This window comes from Peromyscus leucopus, chromosome 9, assembly GCF_004664715.2.
Source record: "Peromyscus leucopus breed LL Stock chromosome 9, UCI_PerLeu_2.1, whole genome shotgun sequence".
Lineage (NCBI taxonomy): Eukaryota > Metazoa > Chordata > Mammalia > Rodentia > Cricetidae > Peromyscus > Peromyscus leucopus.
In genome coordinates, this window is record NC_051070.1 from 61,728,302 (window position 1) to 61,746,409 (window position 18,108).

General features: G+C 34.5%; 1 long non-coding RNA gene across 1 annotated transcript; it reads left to right on the top strand.

Moving 5' to 3' along the window:
• Positions 1-4,658: 4,658 nt before the first annotated feature.
• Positions 4,659-15,803, top strand: LOC114693813. The gene is made up of 3 exons (XR_003734609.2): positions 4,659-5,671; positions 13,494-13,556; positions 15,611-15,803. It is a non-coding gene; the product is annotated as an uncharacterized LOC114693813 (long non-coding RNA).
• Positions 15,804-18,108: the final 2,305 nt, after the last annotated feature.

The following is an 18,108-nucleotide window of genomic DNA, read 5'->3' on the forward strand; positions in this document are numbered from 1 at the left end:
CCCCGGGGCGGCGGGGTTGGCTCTAACGAATTTGAATGAGGAGCCTCGGCGCTTTCGGCGCCATTTTCGAGTGATGCCTCATCTCATCCATCTAGCGGGACGGAAGGGCTAACCTGTCCGAGCGTGGCGCGACGCGGGGATCGCGCCGGAAAATCCCCCAAAAATCAGCAAAAAAAAAAAATATAGAGATAACGGAAACCACGGGGCAGTCGGCGGAGCTCCGCCGGACTTGGCGCGGACGGTAAGAGCTGGAAGTAGCCAGAGCGGGTCTCCGGAGGTGGCAGCGGTGGGGACCGGCGGACCGTGAGGGGCGCAGGGACGGACCCCTGGAGCTGCCCTCACTTTGGTCGCGGAGACTTTCCTCTCCTTCCCCCCGAGATCGGGCCGGGGTCACTTGGGTGTCCGCGGGTGGGCGGCGTCTGGCTGACTGTGGCGGGAGCGCCGAGCGGCGGCGCTGGGGGAGGGGAGGCGCAGTTTGAGCGGGACGCGGCCCGAGCCGCCGCCGCCGCCGCGGCCGCCGCCCGCCCGCCCGACCTGTCAGCGCGACGGACCGGCCGGCCGGAGCGCTAGGCCCCTGACAGGCGCGCCCCTCCCCAGGGCCGTCGCCCCACGGGGAACTTGGGTCGCGGGAGCGGGGAGGGGGGGGGTTAGCTGCCCGCGGTACCCGGTGTGCACGGCGGAGCGCGGGGTTCGGGAGAGGCGGCCCCGGCCGGCCCGGGGTCGGATGCTGGGCACTGGCGTCTAGCCCGGTCATTTTGTCGTTGCTCTCCCGGCGGTGCCCCCCCTCCTCTCTCTCTTTCGGGAGGGGTGTGGGGGGAAGATGGGGCTTCGAGCTTGCGAGTCCCCCTTCGGTCGCGCTCGCCGAAGACTTTTCCTTCTCCAGCCCTTGAAAATGCGCGACTCAAGGAAAAGTGGTGTGAAAGTTGGTGTTTCCTGCCGACGAGCCCTTGCCCCGGCCACTTCACGGCAGTTTTGCAGTTCTCACCTTTTTTTTTTTTTTTTTTCCTTGGGAACTCTTGACGCTGAGGCGGAAGAAAGCGGGGTTGTCTTTCCCTTTCGGGGTTTCTTTTTTTCCTTAGCTGTTGGCTTCTTGTCAAACCCAGAGACGACCACTCCTGAAGCCCGTGACAGCTTCGACTTTAGGTACTCTCCAGGTCCTAGTCTTTGTGAAGAGTCCACATTAGCCCCCTGTGAGATCTTGAATCCCTTCCCTCCCCCAGAGCACCCCGAGATTAACCCTTTGCTGGTGTGCTAATGTGACGTTCCGCGGGAGGGTCGCACGGATCGGGGTCACGAAGGCTCTGGAGATGCTTCTGCAGTAGCTCCCCAGTTATTCGCAGGGAGGAAGGAGGCTTCCTGGGAACCTCGGTGACCTACTGTTCCGGGCAGGCCCCCTCCAGAGCTTCCTCCCTGTGGAATTTTCTCAAAACCGTGGACTTGGTGTATGTCTGTGAAGACGAGGGACCCGCCCTCATTTAGATCCTTTCCAGGAGAGGAAAAGCGCAATGTGGTGTTTTTCAAATCGTGTTTAACGGAGCTCCCCAGCGCCGGACTTCTTCCCCCCTGATTGGCTGGAAGGAAGCGGGCCTGGGGGGTTTGAATGTTGAACGCCGAGCTGATAATCCTCCACCTACGGGAAAACTGTGTTTAGTCAGAGAACTACTCAAATAGATCCAGAAAAGTCCAAACGGAGATTTTTTTAAAAATTGGATGTCTAATAGAGTTGTTTCTTCTGTAAAAGCCTTGCAGATGCTTCTGAAATGTGTATTGAAAAGTAAAACTAAAGAAGCAATTTTCAGAAAACTGTATTTCTGCTGTTGCAGTTAACAAGACATACTTCTCTCTGTTCTTCATTGGTTGAAAACTGCGTCCAAGGATCTACGCTGTTTTGTTTTTTCCTTTGGTAGAAATTTTTCGTCTTCGCCTTCATGTATTTGTTGGATGCAGATTATGGGAAAAGTGTTTCTTTGATTTTGATGAAAGTAAACTTTAAATTATCTGTTACACATTTTTCATAAAAATTGAATATATTCATAAAACTTTGCAAATCTATTTTAAATGTTTTTTCTAATTCAGCCATTCATTGCAGTGGTTAAAATTTTTAATTTACAAGACATTTATGTTTCTTAGTTGCTAATATAACAGGTAAGTAAGTATACACAGGTGAGCTTATATAATACATTATTACAGTTCTCTGACAAATTCATTATGAAGAAGTGTGTTGTATACAGCAGTGCACATGTGTTGCTTTATTTGATTGGTTTCAGTTAGTTTTTGTTTAGTGTTGCTTGAAACAACCGTCAATATTTATTACCCTGCTTGTCATTCCTTTTAGTTGCATCTTGATAACAGACGGTGTGGTTTGGAAAGAGTAGATGATTTTGAAAGAAATTTTTATATTTTATAAGTAATTGAAACTTTGAGACATGATTTCTAGTTTCACTTTAACACATATATATATGTTAGAAATATCCAAATGAAAACATTTTGATTTCTATTAATAAACACATTCTGTTTTGTATTACTTTCACAATAATTATTACTGAATCCACAGTTTTTTCCTGAATGTGTTTATTTTGGATTTTTCATAAAATTATCTATAAAATTTGATTTAATAAAATTACTGTCGAAGATCTCATTTCTATTCTACTTGTAATTATATCTCAAGTGCCAGTGCTAATGAGTTTTGCTTTTTACTGTTGGTTTGGTTTTGAATTTTAATTTTTATTCAAATTATGTGGCTGGGAGAGAATTACGGGAGTGGGGGAAAGCTTTAAATTCCCTCAAACCATACTTTTTGGCACTTTGGTTTATGGGGTTTGTTTTGTTTTGAGGGTGATGAATGAAGGCCTTTTTTTTTCCTTCTGTTTGTTTGTTTTACCAACTTTTTGAAATAAGTAATGGATCCTTTATTTAAACTAATTCACTTAAAGCTTTAGAATACACTAGCAGCTAAATAAATCCCACAACATTCCAAATATTTCTGTCTTTTATGTAATGCCAGATAGGAGGGAGAATTCTAGTAGGTATATACCCACTTATTTAAATGTTTATATGCAGTTATCTGTTTTACTATAGAAACTGATTTTTCTAATTTTCTATTCTGTTGTGAAGGCTGCAAAAGCCATTTATTACCACAGGAAAACAGCACTGGAGAATTCTGCTGCTGTAATAGTTCTCCTGGCGTTACATTTACATACTGTAGGGGAGAGGGAACAAAAGTACCAGTTTCCCTGGTAGCATTGATTTTCATTTGTTTGTTCTTTAAACTATTTCAAATTAAAAGTCTAATTTTAGATGATTTTAAAAAACTGTTGTCTTCATTGTACATTTACAAAATACAGCCTCGGGTTTCGTATCTGATTAGACTGGTATATGTTTTAATGTTTATCAGGAACCACAGCTAAGGATAAAAATTTCAAAGTAGTGTTCACATTCTGGATTCCATGTTTCCTCTTTTGTGTGCTGTTTTTTAATTTTGATTTCATAAAATCTGTGTACAGTTCTGTTTCTGTTATTCATGTATTTATTTATTTGTATGTAGTAACTATTAAGAATGTTGAAGAAACCTTCGGTATAGAAATACTGGTCAGTTAACTGAGTTTACAGAAAGAAAAAAATTAATATTTCTCAAATAAGCTTTCAACATTTATATTATAAAGTTACAGGTATGGAAATTTCATAAAAATCTCAAATCTTAAAATGTTTCTGACCTTAAAGAGACTTTTGTCTTTTTATTTTCTTTTGTTTAAATGACCCTTAATCCCTACATTGATTTTTTTAACCCCTTTTATGAGAAAGATAATTAGCATATTACAATTAGAACAACACATTTTCAAAGAATTGTAAGACTATACATAGTTTGTCCTTTTTATTTTTTAATTGCACAAATTTAGAAACACTGTATGCTTTGCAATTAATCTTGGCATATAATTAGATTTCAAACTAGGACTTGCTGTAACTTTGTGGTCTTAAATCTCATAAAACCAAAGGAAATCAGTAATAAAATAACACTTTATTTCAACTAAGTGTTGAAAATGAGATTAAGAATTTTAAGAGGTTACACTATTAGAACTTTAAAACTAATAGTTTGTATTAAGCGTGATATCTATTTTAAAATGTTACTAATATATAATACCTGATTGTTAGTGTGTACAAATGCTCACAAATTATATAAATATATACTTTCTGATACGTAACTTTTTTGCTTATTTTTCTTGCCTGAATAAAAAGATGCTTTAAAGGATTTTTCTGTGAGACAGGTTTCAAGTAATGGAGTTAACAGTAAATATGTACGTGTGTGTGTGTGTGTGTGTGTGTGTGTGTGTGTGTGTGTGTGTGTGTTTGAAACTTTTTTTGAAGTTGTGAGCTTTGTGTGCTTTTATTTAAACCCATCTTAGTTCACCAAAGAAAGGTTACACAGGAAAGTATAAAGAGTAAACTGTGATAGATTTGAGTTTTACTTTTGGAGAATTTTCTTTTAGTCATATACATTAGATTTTATATCCAAACTTCTCTTGCATCTTATTTTTACACTGCTTCAAAACATATAATACTATATTAAAATTTAACATTTAATTTTCTATTGTTTTCTTTGTTATTTTAAATTTGTGATCCTATATTTCAAGTCATTCAAGTGTTAAAAAAAAACTTTCTTTTGAAAAATATTAGGCAAAAAATTCTTTAATTTTTCGAGATAAGATATATTTGAATTGGTGTTTCTTAGACATAAGATGATGTGGGGCTTTTATTTTATTTTTCTCATTAAACAACCAAATATTTAGCAACAGAAGAATAAAGGAGCTTTTGGTTTTCATTCTTGATTTCTTTCTTCAGCCATTCTTAAGTAAAAGTAGGAAACTCCTACAAAGCATTCTGGTTCATATGTAGTACATTTATCCCTTTGGTAATTTAATAATTTGCTATTTTAATGTACTTGTCATTTAAGTCTTTCAGATCCAGAAAGGTGAACCCAATGGGGAAAAAAAAAAAAAGAAATGAAGTTGCATTTCACCTCTGTTTGAAAGCATTAAGAGACTAGTCTAGTATGGTCCATTTATTTTAAAAATTTAAAATTGGTTAGAACTGTAATATTAAAATATTTGGAAATGTTCACTCACATATAGCAAGACTGAAGTTGAGAATAATGGTAATTTGTCATCATTGATACATTTGGTAATTTTAGAGCAAAGTTAGTCAAATTTTATCTCTATCCCTGGTATAATTTTTAAACTCTATGGGTTTTAGAAACACAAAGAATATTTTTTATAATCTTCCTTAGTCTTTTCAGAGCTACCTACCTATGCATATTTATCTTTGCTCCTTTGAAAATGAATGTCATAAAGAGAAATGAAAGCAGAAACTTATCTGATTTGTTTGAAGAGGCTTGGGGTGATAATGCATATCACAGGTGTTCTTAACTTATTTTCTGTTCGAAAAATATTTTCATAGTAGAGATTCTTTCTTTAAGCATTGCAATATTTTCAAGATTTGACTGTTCAGAGATCAGCTAGAACTACAAGAGATATATCTGTTGAGTGTCTTTATATAATAATACATGACATTTTTATTGCAGATTTTAACCTTTAGAAGAGAACCAATTCTGGAAAACAGCCTAACTTTCTTTGACTGAATACTGACATCATGAATTGGAACGTGATAGAGGATTAAGGTATACTAGTGTTTTTTTGTTTGTTTTTGTAAGACAAGGTCTTAACTCTACAGCCCAGCCTGAACTTACTGTGTCTCCTAAGCTGGCCTGGAACTTCTGGTTTTCCTGCTCTACCCTCCTCCTTAGTGCAGGAATTGTAACTATGTGTCATTGTTTCTGCTCTGTACTAATGAATTTTCAAAACCTATATGTCTTGGTAATATAATTGGACTTGATAGTAATGCTGAAACGTTTAAGTGATCTAAAATAAATACAGAATAAATAGAAATCTTGTAAATTGGCTGAATCTAAGTGTCTTGCTTGTTAAAATTCCAGATTTTTAAGAATATAATCGATATTTTTATAGTGCTATAGTAGATCCACCTGAATTTATCCCCTCCCCCGCAAAAGCATACGTGATGTTTTATTTTTGTTTTTTGTCTCTTTTTCCTAAGGGTGTTACTACAGTTGCTATGAAAGGTATTTAATTATGTAGTCAACTTTGTTCTTACAAAATGAAGTGTTTTAAGTCAAGTGGAATTTAGTACTTGGCTGTTTGACAAGTGGAGAAATAGGTAGAGCCTAAAAATTAGATAAGATTACTGAAAATATTTTAAGAAAATTTGAAGTATTCCAAGTATTGTTCTAACCAAAAGTCCCAATTTGGTTGAAACTGAAAAACCTACTTTCTTAAGCAGAAACAGATATCTTATCTTACTCATAGATACTCAATACATTGTTAATATCAAAAGTTACACCACTCTAATGATAAAATTATAGAAAGCTTAAACTTCTGGTGACTATTATCTTAACCTCCAAAATACTTATCATAGTCCATTTTTCTAATGTTTATTTTACTTGATTTTTATAGTTTTAGTTGAGCATTTCAGATAGTATTCAGCTTAAACAATTTTTGTTTCCTAGATGGTAATCTAGTATAATAAAAATGAATTTACTGAGCGTTATTAATAAATATTACTTGGTTAGTTTTTTTCTAGTGAAATGTTAACCATAAGTTTTAATAATATTTGCTAAATAAAATAAGAGTTGCTAAAATATAACTGTAATTTTCTTTAGAATCTTTTAACTAAAAATATGTAAGTAACAAATAGAAAATCCCAAAGGCTTGTTTTCACAAGAATGTAATTTAATATTAAGAGTAAATTATAATTTTCCTGCTCATAAAATTACTTTTAACTTTAAACAGTGTAAACATTTTAGAACAAATTTTCAGGTGTGTTTAAGAATGCTAGAATATCGAGATAAATTACTCAAAAGCTAGAATTTGATAGTTTTATATTATGAGATAGAAAATCCAGAAATGCATATCTGTTAATAGTTGAGGTGAAATAGAAATGTTGAAACTAAATAGAAATCAGAGTTTAAATAAGGGTGAATTTCTGGTACTTTGTTACATCGATGTCAAATTATATGGTGATAGTTTCAGATAAATACAGAGTATAGAATGTCTTTATAATTTTGATCTTAAATATTCTGTCAAAACAGTTTTAATGGGTGAAAATTTAATAAAAACTCTTCCCCTCTATCTTAACCAGTTATTCCAGGTTAGAGAGTATTAACATGAAAATGGAGTGTCTGAAAAAAAAAAAATAGGTTTAATTTATCACTTTTAATCCAGATAGTTGACAGAACTTTAATGCGTTAAATGAGGGAGAAAGCAATATATGAGTTTATAGTGTAGATAAAGATAAAATGAACAGTTGTTCCGAATGTAGATTTCAAGATTTATGATAACCTGAGGTTTTCAGAATTTACTATTTGAACACAAATATTTGACATTATCATGTTATTCTCTTTACAGTTATAAAACAAAACTGGCTTATGATCATAGGAATTTAGCTTGTTAAATAATTTAGTATCTAAAAACAGTATAGATATTAAAAGTTTTCTTATGGTTGGTTACTTTTGATAGAGTAAGAACCTTTAACTTGGCTAATTATAAAAGCTGTTACAGTTAAGTATGATTAGGTGTCATTTAACCACCTTTTAAAGGATATATAAATACTTCAAATTTGCTAATCGATCCAATTCTCTCTTAATACATAGTTTATTACAGAAAGAGATTTATTGTGTTGATTTAAATTTTTTAATTAAAATTTTTCCCCAATGTTAGAGTTACATCTCGAGTACAACATTTATACTTTCAGTTAAAGGCATTATCAGGGTTTCAGGAAAAATAATTGCCCTTAAAATACAGTTGTACTATCATTGTGTCTCTCTTACAGAAGTATTTACCTTAGGGTAAAAAAAACAAACAAAAAAAAAATTTTAATAATCTAGAATGGGGCTAATTTAACATCTGTTGAAGGGTCTTAAATTATTAACTATGATTATATAATGCTAGTTTATAAACATGACTTACAGTTAAGCTGTTTGTAAGTGAATTCAAGTTTTCTTTGCTAGAGATTTTAAAGTATTGCAAAGATTTGCTAAATAATAGACACAATTAACTTAAACATTTTAAATGTTTATTTGAAGCAGTTTCCTACATGTATATATTTTATGGTTTTCCAAAAATAACAAATATTACCAATTTATTTGTATTGGTTTTCAAGTAAGGCCTAATGCATCAGAACTGATACTTTCTCATCGACATTTTTCAGTAGGCAATATTCAATTAATTTTAAGGCTTTAAACTTCTTAAAAATATGGTTTTGAAGTAGAATTTCTGTTCTCAGCACTTTGAACCACACTGGATAGATAGTTAATATTACTTTGCTATTTTGATAGAATCATTTGAAAGAATGGCATGTTTCAAATGTGATTTCTGCAGTTGATCAATCTATTACTATTTCTATATGTCTAAGTTTCATAAATTAAATTTTAAATTCCTTTCATATTAAATATATTCAAAATTACCTTGTTAATCCTGTGAGGTTTTTTATATATTTTATTTCTAAATTTCTTCATTGACAACTAAATGGAAAAGTTTTTTTTATTACTTTTGGTAAAAGATTGTAGTTTTTTCTTGTTTGTTCTTGCAAAATACCTAAATTTACTATATTGCTACTATTTCATACTAGTGTTCAAGACTAGGTATTATTTAAATTTAATATCTAGTTCTAATCTGTTACTTTTTTGTTTTTTAATAATAATTCAAACTTTTATGTTTTACTATATTTCTGAAGCAGTGCTTACAGTGGTTGAAAGATGACTTGCACTAAAGTTGTAGATCTGTAGACAGCATTTTATTATAGTTAAAGCATTTTAACAATAAACATTTCTGTTTCTCTTACAAATTGATATTATGGGCTTAACTAAGGCTTTACCTCTGTAATACACATAATATACATTTAAGATAGATTATACTTGACATTTTTTGATTAGTTGTGATTTTTAAAATTTTATTTTATTACTGTGTATATGATGAGGTGGTGTATGCACAGAATTCAGAGAACAGCCTTCTGTCAAGTCTCTTCTTCCACCTCAGTGTGTTCCAGGAATGAAATTCATATATTGTCAGGCCTGCATTGCAGGCACTGCTACCCACTGAGCCATATTGCCAGCCTCAGTTGTGGTTTTTGTTAACTTTTAGGCTAGGTCTAGGAAGTATTATAGCTTGGTGGTAGAGCACTAGGCTAGCATGCCATGGACTCAGAAAAATTCATGAACTACCAAAGGGGGGAAAAATCATTGGCTGAACTCTTAATGCTTTGTTTATTATTTACCATTCTAGAGATTGAACCAAAGGTCTTGTGCTAGCATACTCTCTACCACTGAGCTATTTACCCTTGGATCCTCAGGGGCTAGGGGGCGTTGTTCTTCTTGTTTTTCTAAATAATATCTGAAGTCAGCATATGATAGTGATTCAGTACATGGTGCTTAGGAGGGAACTAGGGATATTTTGTGAGCAAAAGTACAATTTTCTTGATTAGAATTTGTACAACTAACGAAGTTATTCTCAGCGTTCACTCTTGACAAATGGTTAAAACTTTTCAGAGAGTTTTGGTAATTGAATAGTTAAATGTAGCCTTAGAAGCTGAAATTGCTATGTTATTAGCTTTTTTAGAAACATTGTAGGTTCCCTCTCTAACCAAAAATATAAATTTTGTCTTTTTTTTCTCTCCACCTTAACCTTTTTAAATTTCTTCTTAAATAATAATGCAAGTGGACCTGGCAAGTGAATTGTACTGAAGTACTTTTTTTTCTTGGAGTTAGTTTCCTATGCTTTTCTTGAGTGGTGCTTTTTAAACAGTAGGAGCATCAGTGGTGAAGAAGTAAGTGTCACCACCATAGCAGTTGTTCTTGTCCCTTGTAAGAACTGGAGTTAGGGAGTCACTGCTGCTTGTCAGCTGGCTCTTGTGCAGAGTACTGTCAGTGTGTGATAATAGTGGCCAAAGAAGTTTGCACCCAAGTGGAAAGTTTTCCATGTGTGGTTTGCAGAACAGTCTCTTTGAAAGATACTTTCTTCCCAGTGCACCTTTAAGAGGATAGTAAATATTTGTGGTTCTTGGACCTTTTTTTTTTTAACTGTTTATTCAGTGGTGTTGTCTTTAATTTTTATTCAGGAAATTTCATCTGTTAGAGTTGAAAAATTCCTGAAATATGTGTGCCATACTTCTTAATTTTAAGCTAATAGAATAGGAAAACTTATTAAAGTAATTAGGTTGCTGATGCCATAAATTCAGATATATATTTGAGAAAGAAAACTTATGGTCATAGCAGGAGTATTTCTTTCACTTTGAGGACATATTATCTTCCTTTTATAGCCTCATGAAGAAGGCTGAGTTTTTGTTAGTTTCATTATAATAAAACATTCTATATTTCATGTTGTCAGTAATTAGAACCAACATAGACCATAGGTGAAAACCCTTAAACTATTTTATATTCTAGTCATGCTTTGATGAGTTCTTAAAAAGATACTATGTCATATTCTACATCTTTTAGAAATCATTTTGTAATTTCAAGTAATAAAGTTTTGTAGAGTCATATACTTCTATTTGTACAAATTTTGCATAACCCACATATGTTTTTCTCCCTTTGTATAATTACAGTTCTAGATAAGTGAATATTGGATCTCTGTTAAAGTTCTTGTTTCATTTATAAGACTTTGCTAGAAAACTACAAGTGACGTTTAGTTTTGTGTTAGTACCCTAATTTAAAGTCTGATATTTGCAGTTGTATTTCTAAAAGATAATCATTGTTGCTCCTTGGTTATTGTCATTAAAATCACTTTTGATTCATCCCTATGCTTAATGTTTGCTTTACCAGTTAGTAAACTCAGAATATTATTTCTTTGGTATTACTAACAAAAATGGCTTTTGTCATATTGTATGTTTATTTATCTGAATTAATAATTGAGACCACAGTCTATTCTGGCATTGTGAAATTAAGCATATTCAATTGTAAATTGAAATTGCTTTTTTAGGTTGCTACTGTTTTTAATATGTTGATGTAGTTTGACATATAGACATATTGATATTGCGCATGTTTAACCTATAAGTTAGCTGCATAGTCCTCTGTTGAAAATATCCTCCACTCTGATTGACTCCTGCTGAATGTCTGTGGACTGACTACTAGAATGAGCTAAAGTAAAGCATTTTTCCTGATCTGCTTAATCAGAATTTCTTGTCCTAGACATCCACAATGTATACTTTTTACAAACTCTAAAGGATTCCCTCCCTCCCCCTTTCTCTTTTTTTTTTTTTTTCGGGGCAGTGGCAGGGGTGGGAAGGATTGTTCATACCAAACCATTTACATCTGGCCCATCCATCATCTCCGAGCTATTGCTTATCTTGGATCTAACAAAGTTCAGTATCTAATTAGGAATCTTATTTCTACAACACTTCTGAGTGTTGGTATTTCCTCAGTCATATAAAGAACAATCTGTTTTCAGAACTTTTGTTTTTGTGAAACTGTTTTGGGACAAATTTTGTCCCTATGTTAGATACATACTTGAGAGCAGAAGAGATGAATCACTTGAGAACTGTTGGCTGGAGAGATGGCTCAGCTGCTTAGAGAGAGCACTTACTACTCCTGCAGAGAACCCAGGTTCGGTTCCCTGAACTCACATGGCAGCTCACAGCCCTAGTTCTAAGGAATCTGACATCTGGCCTCTGTGGGCACCAGCCATGCAAACCGTGGACAGACATACATGCAGGCAGAGCACCCATACACATAATAGATGTCAAGAATAAGATAAAATAAAAACTCAACATTAAAAGGTGTTCATTTTTACACAGAAGTAGATACTTTTCTTAAATGTATGTTCAAGTGTTGGGGAAAATACAAAAATTTCTGTCTAGTTTGTGGAGCACTTGGTAGTGTCATACTACAGTTGAACTTATAGTAGACTCCCATTATACAATGTGACATAGTCCTATATACTGCATACCCATTAAAATAAGAGTTGTGTATATTATTCTGAATACCTGTATTTAGCAAAAAAATAAACATTTGAGGAAAATATGTATGTGTATAACAGTTAAATTTGTAGTTAGAGTAAAAAGCATGCATGAGAAATAAATACCAAATTCAAGATTGTCATTACATCTTAAGAATGGAATGAGATTAGAAGTTGGCACATCAGGATATTTATGTATAATTGGGATATTGTTTAGAGTTCAGTAGAGCTGCATTTGGGGTGGAGATTCATGTCAGGGATAGATTCATATTGGCATTATTGGAAAGGGGATTGGTGGATTTTGAAATATATTATTTTGAAATAAAAAGAAATGCTGACCCTTTTGCAATAAATATGCACTTAGAATGTGCTAGTAAAAGCATAAAGATTTTATGTATTCTTTGTATGCTATATCATGTAATAAGTACTTGTATATAGTTTGTTGGCATATTCCAGTAATCCTAGCACTTGGGAAGATTAGGCAAAAGGATCCCAAGTTCAAGGCCAGGCTGGGCCATATTAACAAGACTGTCTCAAAAAAATAGAAGCACAGTGTATAATGTTTCACAGAAGTAAAACATTGTGACCAATTGAAGTTACTAGGATGTTTTAAAAGCTAGGCTGTAGTATTTTCCTGCTATGCTTCAAGGGCTCTGAATCCTTTCTCTTAAAAGTAAAGTACAGCCATGAAAACAATTTCTTTATCACTGCTTTCATTTATAGTTTTTCTAATTTTTTCACTTACATTTTACTTCAGACAATTTCTGAACATTATTTTCTTTTGTTGTGGTTATAGCATAATGTTTTATTTCCACTGTTTTTTTTTCAATGCATTTTAAACTCTGTGGTTTGCTACATTGTATTAGAGTTCTTATAATAGGGAAGTGTGTAAACTTTTGTGTGTGTAGTGGGGGTACTGTGAGTGGAGCAAAGAAGCAAGGAAAGTATCTTGGGATGTGATCTTGAATTAATGTAAAATACCTGGAATTTTATGATGTTCTCAGAAGCTCAGCATACTCCAAGTTAGACACTTAAAGCAGCAGTGTTTAGCTACACTTGACATACTTGAGTTTTAAATATTCAGAAGATAGTTTTAGTGGGAAAGCACATTTTACAGACTTAATGACAGTGCACTGGATTGAAATTGAAAACAACTGCTGCTGGCAAGTTCTAATCTGTGATTATTGTGTAATGTATAAGAATCAAAAAACAGAGCCGGCAGTGGTGGCGCACGCCTTTAATCCCACCACTTGGGAGGCAGAGCGAGGCAGATCTCTGTGAGTTCGAGGCCAGCCTGGTCTACAGAGCAAGATCCAGGACAGGCACCAAAACTACACAGAGAAACCCTGTCTTGGGGGGGAAAAAACAACAGGGGAAAAAAAAAAAAGAATCAAAAAACAGTGATTGTTGACATTTGTTGAAAATGTTTTTGCTTATGTAATAAGCTCAAATTTTAAAGTCTAAACTCTTTTTTCCTAGGTTTAACAATGATAAATGAAGATATTACTAAAACAGCCTGCTTAGTAGCTCAACAATTATTTTGTAAGTATTAGCTCCCAGCTCCCTCCTCAGTGACCTACCACCATTACTACAAAAACTGTTTGCTATCATGTTTCCAATCATTTCTGTTTATTTTTCTATCTATCATAGAATAACTTAAATCTCTCCTTAGCTCTCTATTCACTGAAGTTTGATATTAATTTATTTTAGAACAAGAATGGCTTCATTGCCTTAGGCAACTTTACTAGTGTGTGAAGTATTTTATAGAAAGGCCCTGTTATCTCCTAGTCTGAGAATCATAATATTAAATCGTTTCTCTAAAGTTTACAAATAAGTAAAGATCTTTTTTTAAGGCTTAAATATTTTTATTTTATGTGTGTGTTTGGCTGCATGTGTATATATGTACTGTGCCTGGTGCCAATGGAGGCCAGAAAAGGGCATTGGATCCTTTGGAACTAGAATTATAGGATATTGGTTGTGAGCCACCATATGGGTGCTGGGAACCCTGGTATCTACAAGAGCAAGAAGTACTTAACCAAGGAGCCATCTCTCTAGCCCCAGTAATGGTATATTTTATTTTTATCATTATTCAAGTTTATTGATCTTAAAGCTTTATAGCTTGAAAGTAGCCTCTTGAGAAATATTTTTTTTTGCATTAACTTGAGACTTCTTTGTAGATGTAACCAATCGTCTTATTAAAATAAGAAACACAGAACCAATGTAAAAGAGAAAGCCGAGAGGTCAGAGCTCAGAGCTAAAATCTTACCTCCTGCAGTGCTCCTAGCTTCCCTGAGAGAGAGCTTCTTCCTATTTGTCTGTCTTTAAATAGTCTTTCTGTTCTGCCTTCTCATTGGTTGTAAACCCAACCACATGACTGCCTCGTCACTGCCTGTAAGTACCGCCCTCCAGGTCTTAAAGGCGTATGTCTCCAATACTGGCTGTATCCCTGAACACACAGAAATCTATCTAGCTCTTCTAACCACCACGCTCTTGCTATGGCTCTAATAGCTCTGACCCCAGGGCAACTTTATTTATTAACATACAATTAAAATCACATTTCAGTACAAATAAAATATCACCATACTTCTTTGTGAGAAGCTTTTTACATTTAGCTTTTAAAACTTCAGGAGATAGGGAAAACAGCAAAGGCAATCCCTTTTCTGACTGCACACACACACATACACACATTTGCACACATTGAAATTCTTCCTGACTCTTTTTGAAAAGTTTATAAATTACAACAGAATAATTCTAATAATTCAGTTTAGCTGAAATTAATATATCTCTAGAAAAACTGGCATATTAAGTCATGTTAAATGCACACAGATAATTATTTCTGTGGAAGTATTCAAGACTCTAAAATTAACAAAAAATTTATTTCCATCTACTTGAGCTAATTTTGCATCTCTCAAAAAAACTCAGACTCACATTTCTGTTCCTAATGATGCTAAGGGTTAAGTGACCCATTTAGATGAAAGTTAGTGCTTCAGATGCTTCCCTTTCATCCTTTCACACATGGCATTAGTAATCCAAAACCTGTGTATGTTAGATGATCAGCCATTCAACTCAAGTAGTGAGAATGGGTTTTTTCGGGAGGAGGGAGGTACATAGGAGAGGTAAGATAAATAAATACTGTAAACTTTGTTTACTAATAGCAAAATGCCACAGGGTTTTTTTTTCTTGTAAAATTTTCCCTTTCATATTTTTATCAGTATGAAAATATTTGCAAATCCCTAAAGAATCCTATACAACCTGGGCTTGGGTTCCTTAATTGATCCTTTGGAATCCAGCTTCAGCCTCTCTTCCACTTAAGTTACTAAAACAGGTTTTCTAGTTGAACTATACTCCTACTGTAGACTCCTACTGTGACCTACTTTACGTGACATTGTGTGGTTTTGTGTGCCTGTGCCCACCTTTCTCTTTTAGTGTTGGTTTAATACCATGGTTTCTTCTAACATAGTAATTTCTTTTAAGCTATTCCTTTATGGAGTGTGTGTAAGAGAAGGGTGTTTTTTTTGTTGTTGTTGTTGATAGTGATGGTTTCTTTCTTTTCTTTTTTTTTTTTTTTTTTTTTTTTTTTTTCTGTTTTCTTGCAGTGCTAGAGATGGAGCCCAGGGCCTTCCAGGAACCAAGGCAAGCACTTTACCTCCCTAGCTCTTTATCTGTGGAATATGGATGTCCTAGAAGTGGCATAATGGTGTTAATATGTTAGGTGCTCTCAACTGAATAATGGTAGTATTTTGCATTCATTTTTTTAAGTTGCATAAAGAGTTTTCTTTCCAGTTTAAAGTTCTAGTAGAAAATTTTTGTTGCTTAAGAAATTCAAAAAGTCATTGATTTCTCTTTTTCTCATTGCTTTTTCTTTTTGTAAATGCTTTTATTTCCCACATTGCATTTTTAGCTACATAAACTTAAATTATCTATTTATATAATGCAAATTTAAAATATATTATTTGAGGGGCTGGTGAGATCGCTTTGGTTAAGAGGGCCCATGTTTGGTTCCCAGAGCCTACATCAGGCAGCTCATAACAAACTCCAGGGAACCAGCACTCGCTTTTCTGCAGGCACCCACATACTTGTGGCGTACTTCACATACACATTCACATAAAAATTCATTTAAAAATACATATCATTGATAGTTTAAAATCTTGGACTGCATGCTGTCCACATTTAAGAATATTATGCTAGGTGAAGGTGGTGCACACCTTTAATCCCAACACCCAGGAGGCAGAGGCAGATGAATCTCTGTGAGTTCAAGGCCATCCTGGTCTACAAAGCAAGATCCAGGACAACCAGGGCAAACTACAGAAACCCTGTCTTGAAGAACAAAAAACAAACAAAAAGAATATTACAACTATCTTTTTAACATAAAACAGTAGAAATACTAAGATATTGACCTAATAAACAAAATATGAAGAAAAATTCACATTCAGTCCTGTCAGTATTGATAATCTTGTAATCTAAGACAGAAACCAATTACTTCTTAATTCAGGAAACCTCCTCAGTTTGACTACTCTCAGACACTATGCTTGTAAAAATAAAAAGGTAGAACAACTTCCCATGTAGAAAATACGTCAGACTAACAATAAAATAGCAGTGATACACAATCATAATCAGTTTTAAAAGTATTGTCAGTTGTTGAATTAATAATAGAGAGAGAAAATATATATAGAGAGAAAAGGAATATTTTCATTATTGGAATTAGAATCAATGATATGGCAAGTGATGAAATTTTTATTTTCAGTAAAAAATTAATTTTGTAATGATTTATAATAGATGGGCTGAAAATCTTATTATTTTTAATTGTGATGTAAATTTTTTGTATAAACTGCTGTTTGTCATGCCACTTAGGAGGAAATTTTACCTATCTTAAGTAGTTTCTTTAAAAGGAACTGTTTCTTAGGAGTGTATGCCAAAAGTGAAAAACATAGTTGCATATTTTGGAGTTGAATTAGTGGTGAAAGATGGCAGATACTATCATAATTGAGGGTAGAAAAGGATGCCTTATATACCTACTGATAAAATACCTCACTATTAATTTAGTAAGAATGTAAAATCTAGATTCTGGAAGTTATATATTGCTTTAAATTCATGGGCATAGGAAAAATTCACAGTGTTCTCTAATTTTTTTTTAGTTGTTGAAAAGTATTAGTTTTGAGAATTAGAAAAGTTTTAACTCAATGCCAGATATTCTTTGTCCTCCAAGCCTTTAATATTTGATGTATAAGTATTTAAAACAATGATTATTTTAAATCTTGACCTTTTTACTTGATGATATTTCTGTTCTCAACAAAATGGCAACCTTGAAATTTAAGTTTTAATACAAATTATGGGCTCACTTTTTCCCACTCTGAACAACTTTTCAGCTTGTACAAAGTTTCAGATAATAGAATTTATTCATGAGGTTACTTTGGATATTAGAAAGGTTAAAATGGGGTCTGGAAGTGTAGCTCACTTGGTAGAGTACTTACCTAGAGCATGACACTCTGCATTTGATATCTACACCAAGTAAACTGGGTAGAGTGGTGCACACCTATAATCCCAGCAGTAGGTGGAGGAGGGCAGGAGAAACAGAAATTAAGATCATCCTTGACACTTAGTAAAATTGAGGACAGCCTTAGTTACATGATACCTTGTCTGGAGGGAGGGAAGTAGGGGCGTTTAAGATACACCACAGGTTTGAATTTTAGTGGTGTATGTGTTTCCTCCAAGTTCTTACTTAAAAACAACTTCATAGTATGTAGAACCTTATTCTTAGGCCCTCGATCAGTGTCCCAAAACAGTTTTTACATCTTTTCTGAAGGCTGAACATACCCAGGTCTGTTCATGGATTCTTATAGCATCAGTTGTGAGCTATAAATATCATGGGTACTCTACTTTGATCCTGCTCCATTTTATAGCAGCCTTTTAAAACCATTTGTAGAAGTAGAGCCAGTATAGTCAATGTAGCCAAGGTACAAGATCTTTTATAAATATGGTACTTTTAGAGCAGGCAACAACACTAACTCTGTTATTAACTGTGTTAGTGTAACATTGAATTTGTCAGAAGTGCATACCTTACTGAGAATTTAGGTTGAACAGGCATCTAATGAAC